General features: G+C 45.4%; 1 long non-coding RNA gene across 1 annotated transcript in view; it reads right to left on the minus strand.

Annotated features, from left to right (window-relative positions):
* Positions 1-2,607, minus strand: part of LOC142889659 (uncharacterized) — a 250,072-nt gene extending 247,465 nt beyond the window's left edge. The window contains exon 1 of the long non-coding RNA XR_012926863.1: positions 2,571-2,607. This is a non-coding gene — a long non-coding RNA (uncharacterized LOC142889659). The remainder of the gene's footprint in view (positions 1-2,570) is intronic.
* Positions 2,608-14,521: the final 11,914 nt, after the last annotated feature.

Below are 14,521 nucleotides of genomic sequence, written 5' to 3' on the forward strand. Positions count from 1 at the left end.
AAGCATGGATGGCGTTTTTTCAAGGTCAGCTCTGGACAAGAATAGCTTGACTTTAGCAAGGAGCCTAAGCTGGAAAAAACTCACCTTCACCACTACACTTTTTTGTTTGCTGTAGTTTAGACCACTGTCAAAAATAACACCCAAGTTCCTCACAGAAGAAGCAGACTGAGGTGTTAAGGGGTCAAAACAGGGTGAGTTATGGGATGAGTCTGGGCTGAACAGAATGTATTCAGTCTTTCCTTCATTCAAAGTGGAGGAAATTCTGGGAAAGCCATTTATTGGTATTATGAAGACATTCATGGAGAGGTTCCAGAGCAGAACGGTTACTCAGGATCACAGGTAAGTAGATCTGGAGGTCGTCTGCATTAAAAAAGTAAATTTGATGTTATGATTGGCAATAAGTTGTCCAAGTGGCAGCATATACAGCGCAAACAGACTAGGCCCAAGAATTGAACCTTGAGGCACACCAGTTGAAAGAGGGGCAACTGAGGATGATCAGTCATTTAACATCACTGACAAAGATCTGTTAGAAAGATAAGATGAGAACAATCTGAAGACCCCACCCTGCATGCCGACAGAGTGTTGAAGTCAGGAGATGAGGATAGCATGATCCACGGTGTCAAAAGCAGCGGTCAGATCCAGTAATACCAGAACCACAGACCTTTTACTGTCCATCGCTGTATATCATTGTGGACCCTCAGTAATACAGACTCCGTGCTGTGTCCGGACCTGAAACCAAATTGGAACTTATCAGCAATGGCATGCAATTGGAGGTGGGACTGAAGCTGGAAATTAACAAGCTTCTCCATCAACTTGGCCAGAAAGGGGAGGTGGGATATTGGGCGGAAGTTGGACAGGATGGATGGATCAAGGTTAAGTTTTTTGAGTAGTGGTCTGACAATGGCAGCAGGCACGGTGCCCAAACATAGACAGCTGTTTATGAAAGAGATGAGGCAAGGGCCTAAGGTGTAAATGGCCTCCTTCAGAATTCTGTCAGGGACAGTGTCAAGAGTGCAGGTAGTAGCCTTTAGCTCCTGGACCGCTGTCTTAAGGTCAGCAAGAGAAACTGGAGTAAATTCCTCAAAAATACACTGTCCAGCCAGGATGGAGGTGGCATCAGTGGGGGGGCAAATGATGGATTGCCTAACTGAGGAAACCTTGTCCAAAAAATATTGTCTTAAAGCATTACAAGTGTGATAAGACAGGTCATTTCAAGCAACAGACACCGGATTTTTATGACAGAGTTGATAGTACTGAACAGGATTCCAGGGTGGTGGCTAGTGCTGTTGATGAGATTCGACAAGTGCTTTGCTTTAGCATCCTTTACCGCTCTCTAATAGGAGACAAGACTATCTCTGAAAACTTCCAGTGACACCTGCAGCCTATCTTTCCTCCACTTGCGCTCAGCCCTCCGCACTGCCACCTCAGGTCTCGAGTAGTGTCGTTAAGCCCGAGGTCAGATTTCACTACTTTTACTTTAAAAGGCACAACAGAGTATTGAAACTGGGTGCATATGGTGTGAAAGGATGAAAGAAAAAGGTCTGGACACAGCCGCGATGTCAGTTTGGTGTTGTAACAAAATTCCGAGGCAGAAAAGGCAGCAGCAAAATCCTGGATGGTAGAGGGGGTATAAATGTGACGATGTTGGGGGGCAGTGATTACAGGTGCAGGTGGAACAGAACAGATGTCATAATGTATGAGAGAGTGGTCAGAGATATGAAAATCCACAACCTCACAGACAGACACAGTCACCCCGCGAGACATGATTAGATCCAAGGTGTGACCTTATCGATGAGTAGGGCAGGATACGGATTGAGTGAAATCCATAGAGTCTAATAAAGATTTAAAGTCATTTGAAAACTGGTCAGAGGAGCAACACACATGGATATTGAAATAATCACAGATTAATATCTTGTCAAAAGTCGGCATAAGCTCTCTCAGAAACTCTGAGAACTCAATGAAAGTAAAGAAAATATGATAGCCAAGGAAAATTGATCATCTCAGGCAGCCCAAATCAAAATGTTACCTGGATGCTGACTTCATTTGCTAATACCCGAAGAAAGCCGTGCTAGCTGTGAGTCTCGGTAGTTCACAGAGGTAGACAGCTGATAGTTATTTTAGAGTTGTTGTTTTTTTATTTATTCAGGTGAAATGAAGTCCAACTCAACGCAAATTTGCATATATTACAGTCCCTCTTATTTAAAATGTCATTAGTACTTACGTACGCTCCAAGCTTCGACAGTAAAATTGGCAGCAATATGTTGGGTATGTTTGTAAAGGGAATTTGAGTGCCCGAATGATCCCAGGAGCTATGTTGCCTGGGGCTTTATGCCCCTGGCAGGGTTTCCCAAGGCAAACAGGTTCTGGGTGACGGGACAGACTAAGGGCAGTTCACCAACTCCTATGAATGCTGACAATGAAAGGACCGTGACGTCGCCCGGTATGGCGCACCCGGGGCCCCACCCTGGAGCCAGGCCCGGGGTTGGGGCTCGCATGCGAGCGCCTGGTGGCCGGGCCTTTGCCCACGGGGCCCGGCCGGAACCAGCCCGAACGAGCGACGTGGGTCCTACCTCCTGTGGGCTCATCACCCGCAGAGGAAGCCGTAGGGAGGGTCTCAACAACCCGGGCCTCGGAAGCAGCCTCTGGCTGTAGGGACATGGAATGTCACCTCGCTGGGGGGGAAGGAGTTTGAGCTTGTGCAGGAGGTTGAGAGGTACCGACTAGATATAGTCGGGCTCACCTCCACGCACAGCATGGGCTCTGGAACCCAGCTCCTCGAGAGGGGCTGGACTCTCCATTTTTCTGGCGTTGCCTGCGGTGAGCGGTGGCGGGCTGGTGTGGGCGTGCTTATTGCACCACAGCTTAACCGCCACCCCGGTGAACGAGAGGGTCGCATTCTGCGTCTTCAGGTTGGGGACAGGTCTCTCACTGTCATTTCGGCCTATGGCCCGAATGGCAGTGTTGAGTACCCGGCCTTCTTGGAGTCCTTGGGAGGGGTGCTGGATGGTGCTCCGACTGGGGACTCCGTTGTTCTGCTGGGGGACTACAACGCACATGTGGGCAGCGACAGTGCGACCTGGAGAGGCATAATTGGGAGGAACGGCCTCCCTGATCTGAACCCGAATGGTGTTCTGTTGCTGGACTTCTGTGCTAGTCACAGTTTGTCTGTGACGAATACCATGTTCGAGCACAGGGGTCTCCACCGGTGCACTTGGCATCAGGATACCCTGGGGCGGAGGTCGATGATCGACTTTGTCGTTATGTCGTCTGACCTCCGTCCCTGTGTCTTGAACACTCGGGTGAAGAGAGGGGCTGAGCTGTCAACTGATCACTACCTGGTGGTGAGCTGGATCCGCTCGTGGGGGAGGAGACCGGAAAGACCCGGTAGGCCCAAACGTATTGTGAGGGTCTGTTGGGAACATCTGGTTGAGCCCTCTGCCAGTGCGGTCTTCAAGTAAGTAGTAAGGGATGCCGTCAAGCTGAAGAAGGAGTCCTAGCAAGGGACCCCGGAAGCAGCTGACCGGTACCGGCAGGCCAAGAGTGCTGCAGCTCGGGTGGTAGCAGAGGCAAAAACTCGGGCTTGGGAGGAGTTCGGGGAGGCCATGGAGGAGGACTTTCGATCGGCCTCGAAGAAGTTCTGGCAAACCGTCCGGCGCCTCAGGAGATGTTTATGGTGCAGGTGGGGAGCTGTTGACTTCGACTGGGGATGTTGTCCGGCGGTGGAAGGAATACTTCGAGGTTCTCCTCAATCCTGCCGTCACGTCTTCCGCGGAGGAGACAGAGTGGGGGACGAGGGGGAGGACTTGTCCATTACCCAAGCTGAAGTCACTGAGGCGGTCAAGAAGCTCCTTGGTGGCAAGGCTCCAGGGGTGGATGACATCCGCCCCGAGTACCTCAAGTCTCTGGATGTGCAGGGACTGTCGTTGCTGACACGTCTCTGTAACATCGCGTGGCGGTCGGGGACAGTGCCTCTGGACTGGCAGACCGGGGTGGTGGTTCCTCTTTTTAAAAAGGGGGACCGGAGGGTGTGCTCTAATTATAGAGGGATCACACTCCTCAGCCTCCCCGGTAAAGTCTATTCCAGGGTGCTAGAGAGGAGGATACGGCCGATAGTCGAACCTCGGATTCAGGAGGAACAGTGCGGGTTCGTGGAACACTAGACCAGCTCCATACTCTACGCCGGGTGCTCGGGGGCTCATGGGAGTTCGCCCAACCGGTCTACATGTGCTTTGTGGATCTGGAGAAGGCGTTTGATTGTGTCCCTCGACGCATCTTGTGGGGGGTGCTACAGGAGTATGGGGTCCGGGGCCCTCTGTTAAGGGCCGTTCGGTCCCTGTATGATCGGAGCAGGAGTCTGGTTCACATTGCCAGCAGTAAGTCAGACTTGTTCCAAATGCATGTTGGACTCCGTCAGGGCTGCCCTTTGCCACCGGTTCTGTTCATCACTTTCATGGACAGAATTTCTAGGCATAGCCAGGGGCCGGAGGGGGTCCAGTTCGGGAACCACATGATTGCGTCTCTGCTTTTTGCGGATGATGTGGTCATGTTGGCTTCATTGAGCCAGGACCTCCAATGTGCGCTGGGGCGGTTTGCAGCCGAGTGTGAAGCGGCTGAGATGAGAATCAGCACCTCCAAGTCTGAGGCCATGGTTCTCGACCGGAAAAAGGTGGTTTGCCCTCTGCATGTCGGTGGGGAGATCCTGCCTGAGGTGGAGGAGTTCAAGTGTCTCAGGGTCTTTTCACGAGTGAGGGGAGGATGGAGCGTGAGATCGACAGGTGGATCGGTGTGGCGTCTGCAGTGATGCGGTCGCTGTACGGGTCCGTCGTGGTGAAGAAGCAGCTAAGCCGAAAGGCGAAGCTCTCAATTTACCTTTCTTGTAGCTTAACTTTCTACATTTTCCGAGTAGCTTGCCCATCACTGCTGTCTGTCTATCAATCAAACTATTGATCTATCTATCAATTGAGATCACGTGGCAGTGATGTGGCTCTCGGGGAGAACTACTTTTCCTTCTGCCTGGGCAGACAAGAGCAGACGTCCTGCTGCTGTCGTGGGGGCTCTTTGAATTAAAAAATCTGGTTAGAGATTAAATAAATTGAAGTTGATCTCATCTGAACTGAACTGAACTGAACCGAAATGAACTGAACTGAGTGTCATTGAACTGGACTGAACTGAGTGTCATTGAACTGAACTGAAATGAACTGAGTGTCATTGAACTGAACTGAGCTGAATTGAGAGTCATTGAACTAAACTGAACTGAACTGAGTGTCATTAAACTGAACTGGACTGAACTTGACTGAGGTGATCTGAACTGAACTGATTGTCATTGAACTAAACTGAACTGAATCGAACCAAACTGAACCAAACTGAACACAACTGAACTGGGTGTCACTGAACTGAACTGAGAGTCATTGGACGAAACTGAACTGAACTGAGAGTCATTGAACTGTAAAAGTGTGTAAAAGTCACTGCATCACTGAGTGTTGCTGTGTCCTAGGGGAACTCACACCTTCTGCTGGGGGCAACATATGGCTGTTAGGATAACTCTGTATGTGTGTGTGTGTGTGTGGAGGGGGGGGGTCTGTTGAGGGGTGCTGGGAGAACAGCTGTGGGCTCATCACATCACCCTCCACTGATAAAAAAAGATGTGTGAGGAGGCAGCAGGTGGCGCAACTTTATTTTTGGCTTTTTTTTTGTTTAGCGTCCGCGAGTGTGTGTGAGTGTGTGTGTGTGTGTGTGTGTGCGTGCATGTAGGCACACACACATGTGATCACTTCACCTACTTCAACTTTTCACCTGTATGCATATATGTGTATATATATATATATGTATGTGTGTGTGTGTGTGTGTGTATGTATATATATCTATATATATAGATATATAGATATATATCTATATATATATAAATATATATATATATATGTGTGTGTGTATATATATACAGGGTGTCCCAAAAAATGTATACACACTTTAAATAATTGTAAACTCGGTGTTTATTATAATTTGTTTAATTTTTAACATGTAAAATAATTTATAAACATCATTCTATTGTTTTGTCACCGCCTGTTCTCAAACTGTTGTCCGTTCTGGTCCAGACACTGCCGACAGGACCACATGAAGGAATTACAGTGTAGTGCGGCTTATCAACAAGAGGATTAATTGGACCGTTCTTTTTTTGACGCTACTGTGACTGGTCCATTTTACTTGAATTCTCTGCAACAGTCTGTCATGCCAAGCATTAGAGAAGACTTTGAAGAAAAGGAGTTTTATTCTCAGCAAGATTCGGCATCCCCACACTACCATCGCGATGTTAGAGCCTTCCTTGATTGTCACACGCCTGTCAGTCTTGCCTGCTGGGTTCTGTGTGCCCTTGGCTGGCGCGCAGCTGAGACACGTTCCCACCTGATTGACACACCTGCTTTCTCTCTGCCATCACTGGCTGCTGCATATAAGCCTTGGTCCCCACACTCACTCGTTGCCAGATTGTCCGCTAACTTTGTTACTGCCTGCCTGGCCCTGGCCCTGGTTTCTGCCCCTGTCCTGCATTCCTGTCCTGGTAACCCGACCTTGCTTCTGTGTCCGACCACGACCCTGCTTCGCCTGCCCTGTTACTGTCGACCTGGAAAGCCTTGGACACGAACCCTCGATCTCGGCCCCGGACAGCCGATCAGCCTGCTCTGTCGCCGTCTCGGAGAACTTACCTGCCTTCCGTCCCTGACCACAAGCTTTAGCCTACTGTTGCTAACAGTCGCAAATAAATCCTCTTCCCTTACCCATTTGGTGTTGCACTTGGATCCTTACCTGACACATTACAGTGACATGATCTTGCCAAACAGGTGGATTGGACGGAGGGGTTTTGTTGAATAACCTCCACGTTCACCAGACCTCAGATCACTAGACTTCTTTTTTTATGGAGATACCTAAAAGAAAAAGTCTACGCAATGAGACCTGCAACAGTCATTGAATTGAGAGCAACCATTGAACGTGAACGCACGCAAATACCAAGGGAATTGTTTCATGATGTCTGCTATTCCATCGCTTTGCGTTGTCGGCAGTGTCTGGACCAGAACGAACAACAGTTTGAGAACTGTTTGTTAATTCAACGCTGGTCCACTAAATCCCCGTCCGTGTCCAGCGCCAGCCCAGACAACCGTAACAGCAACACTGCATTGGGCGACACCGTATTCATCCACCTCTAAAAGGCACGCTGAAATAACGGATGCAATAACGTTTTATTTGGCCAAAGACGTGTCCAATAAATACTGTGAGCAACGAACGCTTCAAAAACATGGTGGAAGTCCTAGACAAGAGGTCCGTGATCCTCTCGCGCAATTACTTCTCCAAAGTGGCATTACCTGCACTTTATGAAAAACGTAAAGGGAAAATAGAGAGAGAAATCGCAGCAGTCGAAAATTTTAAAGAAAACACTCTGCAAGTATAAGTTAGCTGTGTTGCCCTGTGTGCCAAGTTTTTGCCATGTCTTGGCTCAATTTTATTCTATTATTTACTTTATTTATTTTATTTTATTGATATTTTTAAGTATCAATTTGAAACCTTGTTTACATACTGCTTGTTTGAAAAAGAACACGCAATAAACATATGTTTGACCTAACATGATGAATAATCGTGATTAATAATCGTGATTTTAATATTGACAAAAATAATCGCGATTATCATTTTGGCCATAATCGTGCAGCCATAATATATATGTGTATGCAAATATATATATATGTGTATGTGTGTGTGTGTGTATATATATATATATATATATATATATATATATATATATATATATATATATATATGTATGTGTGTGTGTGTGTATATATATGTATGTGTGTGTGTGTGTATATATATGTATGTGTGTGTGTGTGTATATATATGTATGTGTGTGTGTGTGTGTATATATATGTATGTGTGTGTGTGTGTGTGTGTGTGTATATATGTATGTATGTGTGTATATGTGTATGTATATATATATGTATGTGTGTGTATGTGTATGTATATATGTATATATGTGTATGTATATATATATGTGTGTGTATGTATGTATGTGTGTATATATATGTGTGTGTATATATATATGTGTGTGTGTGTGTGTGTGTGTATATATGTGTGTGTGTGTGTGTGTGTGTATATACAGTTGTGTTCATAATAATAGCAGTATGTTTAAAAACGTGAGTAAACTTCAAAATTCCTCAAATAAATTGTATTTAATGAACACAAATTCATTGAGGAAACTGCACATTCTATTTCAAAGCAAGAAAATTGGAAAAAGTCATTGAAGAAGTCATGTTGCAGTATGCTGAAGAGGAAATGCCCTTGAAATGGACGTTTCAACAAGACAACGACCCCATACACACCAGCAAGCGAGCAAAATCCTGGTTCCAAACAAAGAGAATTGAAGTAATGGAGTGGCCAGCACAGTCGCCAGACCTTAATCCCATCCAAAACTTATATGGCTGACATAAAAACTGCTGTTCATGAGGCAAAACCAAGAAATGCAGAAGAATTGTAGAACGTGGTACAATTGTCCTGGGCTGCAATACCTGTTGACCGGTGCCAGAAGTTGGTCGACTCCATGTACCACACATGTGAAGCAGCCATCAGAAACCGTGGTTATGCCACTAAATATTAGTTTGTTATTCTCAGGAAAGTTGAATCTTCCAGCATTTCTTAGTTTATACAGTACTTTTTTGAGTTTGTAAAGAAAGATGTCAACACTGCTATTTTTTTGAACATTATATTTCTTGACTTTCTGTAAAATATTATCAAATTCAATGACTTTTTCCAATTTTCTTGCTTTGAAATAGACTGTGCAGTGTCCTCAATGCATTTGTGGTCCTGTCGCTTTTGTTAGCCACCTCCAACACACCTATCAGCCATGCACCTGCACACACCACTGACCGTCTACACCACAGACATAGGTTGTGGTATTTTGTTTTGTTTAGTTTCCGTTTTACTCTATTAAATAAATATCATTTTGTCATGACATTCCTCGTTGCGTTGTTTGACAGAGAACTGAGCCAGCTTTGACAAATGGGGGCTCGTCCGGCTGTGCAACTTGAGGTTATTTTGTTTGAGTTATGTTGTTCTTAGTTCCACTCACCGGTGGGAGTTAAGTGATACGCTATAGCAGCGCATTTCCTGGAGGTTCCCATAGGCTTAGGGCACTCTCTCCTTTTGGGACTGTGTCGGTTTGTTTTTTTTTCTCCATAGTGCTGTGGGGAGTGTTTTGCGTTGGTTGCGCAAGCAATCTTCTCAGTGGCACTCCGGAGGTTCGCCTGTGCGGATCTCGCTGGTTTCGTGCTTAATCAACCCGCCGCAGAACTGCATGAAGAGTAGGGTGGAGATTAGCTAGATCTTGGGTTAGGCAGGGGAACTCTCTGGGGGGCCTTGATTGCGTATTGCGCACCGGGTAGAGTGGATGCAGCTCCAGGTGATTATGGATTTGTCAGCTTTTTATGAAGCACCGTGTGCTATGTTCTTACTAGCGCGTTGGCCTCTGTCTGCCCAGGGTGTTCAAACCTGTTCAATTTCTGCCGTGGGGAGGGTCACTGGAAGGACCAATGTCCTTCGTTAAAATGTGAAAATGTTGCATCTTACCCGGCTCTGGTCATGTTGTGCGCAAGTGCACGAGAGGAAAAGGTGGTGGAGGCTGATGCCAGTGACAGGTCTGGGTTTGAGCTTTTGTTGAGTCAGTGCTGAGTCAGTCAATATTGGTGTGTTGTGTGACCTAGGGGCTCAACATCCTTTTATGTGTGTCAGCTGACAGGGAAACCCAACCAGCGCCTGAAGCCAGCACCATTGCAACCAATTCCTGTTGTGAGCGAGCCTTTCGAATATCTGATCATAGACTGTGTGGGCCCGTTTGCCCAGTGCCAAGTCGGGTTGTAAGTATTTATTAACGGTCATGTGTCAGCGTCCTCGCTATCCGGCAGCTTATCCACTTCGCTTTATCACAACTAAAGCTGTGCTTAAGGCACTCTCACAGTTTCTTTCAGTGTTTGGGATACCTTAAGTCATACAGAGTGATCGGGGGTCCAATTATTGTTCACATATGTTCACTCAGGTGTTGAAGATACTGGTGGTGAACTACAACCAGTCCACTCCGGGTCATGCGCAAAGTCAGGGGGCGTTAGAGCGCTTCCACCAGATGCATAAGTCCTTGCTTCAAACGTACTGCACAGAGCTGGACCGAGACTGGGAGGATGGTCTCCCGTGGTTGATGTTGGCGGCGCGAGAACCGGTGCAAGAGTGCACAGGCTTCAGCTGGAACAAATTGATTTAGGGCACTTGGTGCGCGGGCCGTTGGCTGCGCTAAAGAGCGGGTCGGTTCCTACCGAGGCGCCTAGGAACTTAATTGATTTTGTAAACGGTTTTCGGCACAAGTTGTTTCGGGCAGGTCTGTTGGCACGAGAGAAGCTGGAACAGGCTGAGTAAAATGAAGGTCCTCTATGATCATGGTACGGTACGGTGCGCCATGAGTTCAGTCCGGGGGACCAGGTCCTCGTGTAAACACCACTGGTGACGTCGCCGTTCCAAGCGAAGTATGTTGGTCCATATACGGTGTCTCTGATGTAAACTATTGGCTTGTCACTCCAGGTCGAAGGAAGTTGTCTCAGCTGTACTACGTGAACCTGTTGAAGCCATATTATCAGCGATCCGAGGATAGTGAGGGCGTTAAAGGTAGTGCATGTCCTGCACTAGCAGTGGACATCTGCGGAGTGGCGCAGGAGTCAGACACTGTTCCCGAACCTGATGACAGTATGCTGCGTGGGAGGTTGAAAAATTCAGAGTCGTTGGCTAAGATGGATTCTTTGTTGTCACACCTTCCGGTAGAACAGCGTGTCGAGCTGGTGGAGCTGATTGGGGAGTTCCCGCTTTTGGTGACGTTCCCTCCCATACCACGTGGATTGAGCACGATATCGTTGTGGGTGAGGCACAGCCGATCAGACAGCAGTTTTATCACATGAGCCCCGAGAAGTTGAGGTTGTGTCCATGCTCAAACACGGTATTGCTGTTCCGTCTAAGTCCAGCTAGGCGTCGCCTTGTGTGTTAGTGCCGAAATCAGACAACACTCAGTTTTGTACGGACATGAGGATGGTCAATGCTGTCACCAAGTCAGTTAATTTTCCTTACCGCGCATGGATGACTGTGTGGACAGTGTGGGTTCGGCTAAATTTGTGTCCAAGTTCGACCTCCTGAAGAGCTATTGGCAAGTGCCCTTGTCAGAGCGTGTTAAAGAAATTGCTGCTTTTGTGACTCCTTCAGGCCTCTACTCCATTACGGTTATGCCGTTTGGGTGAGAGTGTTCCTTCTGCCTTATATTCCATGTTTTGTTCATTGCTGTTGGAACCGTGAGTCAGTGTTGACTCCATTTGAATTAGACCCCGGCTAGCGCCGTCTTGAGGTATGTTACTGTTGAAGATGTTGTACAAAAGGTGTCAACTCCGAGAGCCACGAAAGCGACATCCGCACAACAGGTAATTCTTACTACATGTTGTCACAGTGTTTGTTCACGTGATGCTTTCAGAAATGCTTGATGAAGTAAACGTTATTGAAGTTTTACAGTGTTGCTGCTACCTTCTGAGAACTGTGTATTGCACCAGTGGCACTCTGACTTTTAGCATTTCGCTTCGTGAAGCCTAAACAAGTCCACACCGCGTATACTCTGGCTGCTGTTCATGTGACAAGAGCAGCAGCCGCTCTTGGCTCTCTTTACAGCATGTCATGCAGTGAGGCCAGAAGTATCGTGAACGGCTGCGGGATCGGATTGGAAAGTTACTTCAGTACATTCCGATATCCTCTCCTCACCACTCCGATACTGTAATTTCGTCCAATATAACCAATATCGGATCAGCGCATGTCATATATATATATGTATGTATATATATATATATATATATATATATATATATATATATATATATATATATATATATATATAAATATATATATATATATATATATATATATCTGGGGTAGATCTTGCTGAAACCCTATGTATTGAATGAATAGAGAATCATACGCATACATTTGTCATTGGTCACATCACCAACAGGTGTCCACTTCTGCTTCATCTGATTTGTCGACAGATCTGAAATGAGTTGATCAGAAGAGCTGAAGAGAGAATTGCTTCAGAATTGATGAAGATGGATTTTAAAGGAGTTTTCTGCTGATGATGTGAAATAAAAGAGTCAGTGAAAGTGATTTGGTCTCGCACTCCAGTCTTAGCCTCACCTTCACTCACATCTCACTGCACATGGTCTCAGGGCCCCAACCAAACACAACCAAAGACAAGCCCAGACACAAAAAGAAAAACCTCCAACAGGAGGAAACAACACAACTGGCTCAAAACACTCAACAACTTAACAACAGAGACTCCATTATTATTACTGCTATTACCATTACTATTGTCACTGCTGCTGTTGTTTTTGCTGCTTCTGATTTTCTTTAGGTCAACACAGAAGAAAAATAAACTGGTTGCAATCCCAATCAGTAGGGGGCGACACATCACACTTATGGTGAAAACGGCTTTTGCCAACAGTGTTTCTTCTTTTGTCAGCAAAAGCTAATAATGAAATAATAAAATACAGTTTGGAACTGAACTTGACTGGACACTCACTTGATACCCACTAGGGGGCGCTAATACAGAGTGAGCAGCCATCATCTCACAACACCGTGAGATCACAACAACACAACAACACAACCAGATCGTGACAATACAGTAACATAATCAGATTTTTCTTCGTTTGGTTTCAGAAACAAAATGAAGTGAAACTTTGTTTTGTCAACACGTCAAAGGAGCAAAAACCACAAAAATCCCAACTGACTGGTGATAAATTCCCACGTTGAGGAGCAACAATAACAGCAGCAGCTGTTCCAACAACACCACACAGTTTCTGTTTAGCCGCTTCGACTTTTTAACACAAACGCGACAGTCTTTCAATCAGTGTTGGAAGAAAACCAACCAGTGTGTTTTCTGCCCTGTGGCTGCTCCGGAGGATTTGAGCCGGAATGTCGGCAAACAACACACACAGGTGCACGTCACACACACACACACACACACACACACACACACAGGCAAACAAACTCTTGACAGCTCAATATACTCCACAGACCCACACAACCTCGCCTCAAAACCTCACTGAAAACCCTGAGATCCTTCAAACCCTGGGCCAAGCCCACTCCCATAGGGGAGGAGGCTCAGCCCCTATGGGAGGCTGCGCCCCCAGAGGGCCAAGACGTTGACAGGATCATTTGGAGGTATAATTACACAATACCATTGATTTATTTACTATTTATTTATAAATGTATTATTCTATATTGTATTGTAATACTAATACATGTAATGTAATTATGTAGTGTAATATAGTATTACTGTGTAGTATAGGATTGTAATGGTATGTAATACTGTATTGTATTGTGTATTGTTCTATTCTTATGTGTATCTTTCTATAGTTAATTGATTTATATATTTAGTCTTTTATAGTCATTTATAATAGTGTATATAGTATAGTTTCGCCATTTGGGATCTTTCAATATTTTATAATATTTTTGCTTGGTGGTGTGACATGGGATTTTTTTATCCGTAAAAATGTGTCAAGAAATGTTGAAAAACGCTGAGTTATTGATCCCAAATGGCGAAACTATACTATATACACTAATATAAACTACTATGAAATACTACATATACAAATCAATTAACTATAGAAAGATACACATTAAAATAAAACAAGTAAAATATTGAATAATAATAAAATAATGGATTTACATAGCACATTTCTAGGCATTCAAAGCACTTTACATTGAGTTCAGTTCAGGTGTGTCAGTTGAACCGGTTCAAAGCAGTGAATCCTCAGTTCGGCAGCTGCGGGTCAGTAAACAACTTGTTGCTGTTATTGCTGTTCTTGTCATTATGGTCCAGAACCCCCGACAGAACAAAAATACCAAATTGTTACCACAAAGCATTAGCATTTTGTGGGAACTATCTAGTATTTCATGAGAACAAATTAATATTTTATGGGAACAATTTAGTATGTTGTGGAGGAAAAAATAGTATTTTGTGGAAACAAATTGATATTTTGTGGGAAGAAAGTAGTATTTTTTTGTGCATTTTACTTCTATATTGTGGAATTTATTTATTTTCCTCCTGGTCATGTTCAGGGCTCCGTATTATTGAACAAAACAAAACAAGATCCACAGACGAAGCAGCTTTGGGCGCCAACAGAGAGAAGTCTATGTTGTATATCTATATCTTTCTCTCACTAGACCTCGCTCTGTGAGGCCCCCTGCAGGTGGAACTGCTCACTGTACATCGCTTCTTCGTTGCCACCAAACAGACTTTGACCGCAGCAGCTGTGCTGTGTGTGTGTGTGTGTGTGTGTGTCTGTCAGTCTCTGTGTATCTGTGTACACAGAAATCCCTGATTTTGTGCCTGCAGAAGCTCTCAATCCTCTAGGCTCAACTGGGCTCAGCAGCTTTTTATCACCATTCTTCTTCCTCTTCTTCTTTTTCTTCT

This window comes from Nelusetta ayraudi, unplaced genomic scaffold (genome assembly GCF_046127955.1).
Source record: "Nelusetta ayraudi isolate G7.1 ecotype Tasmania unplaced genomic scaffold, CSIRO-AGI_Nayr_v1 ptg000023l, whole genome shotgun sequence".
NCBI lineage: Eukaryota > Metazoa > Chordata > Actinopteri > Tetraodontiformes > Monacanthidae > Nelusetta > Nelusetta ayraudi.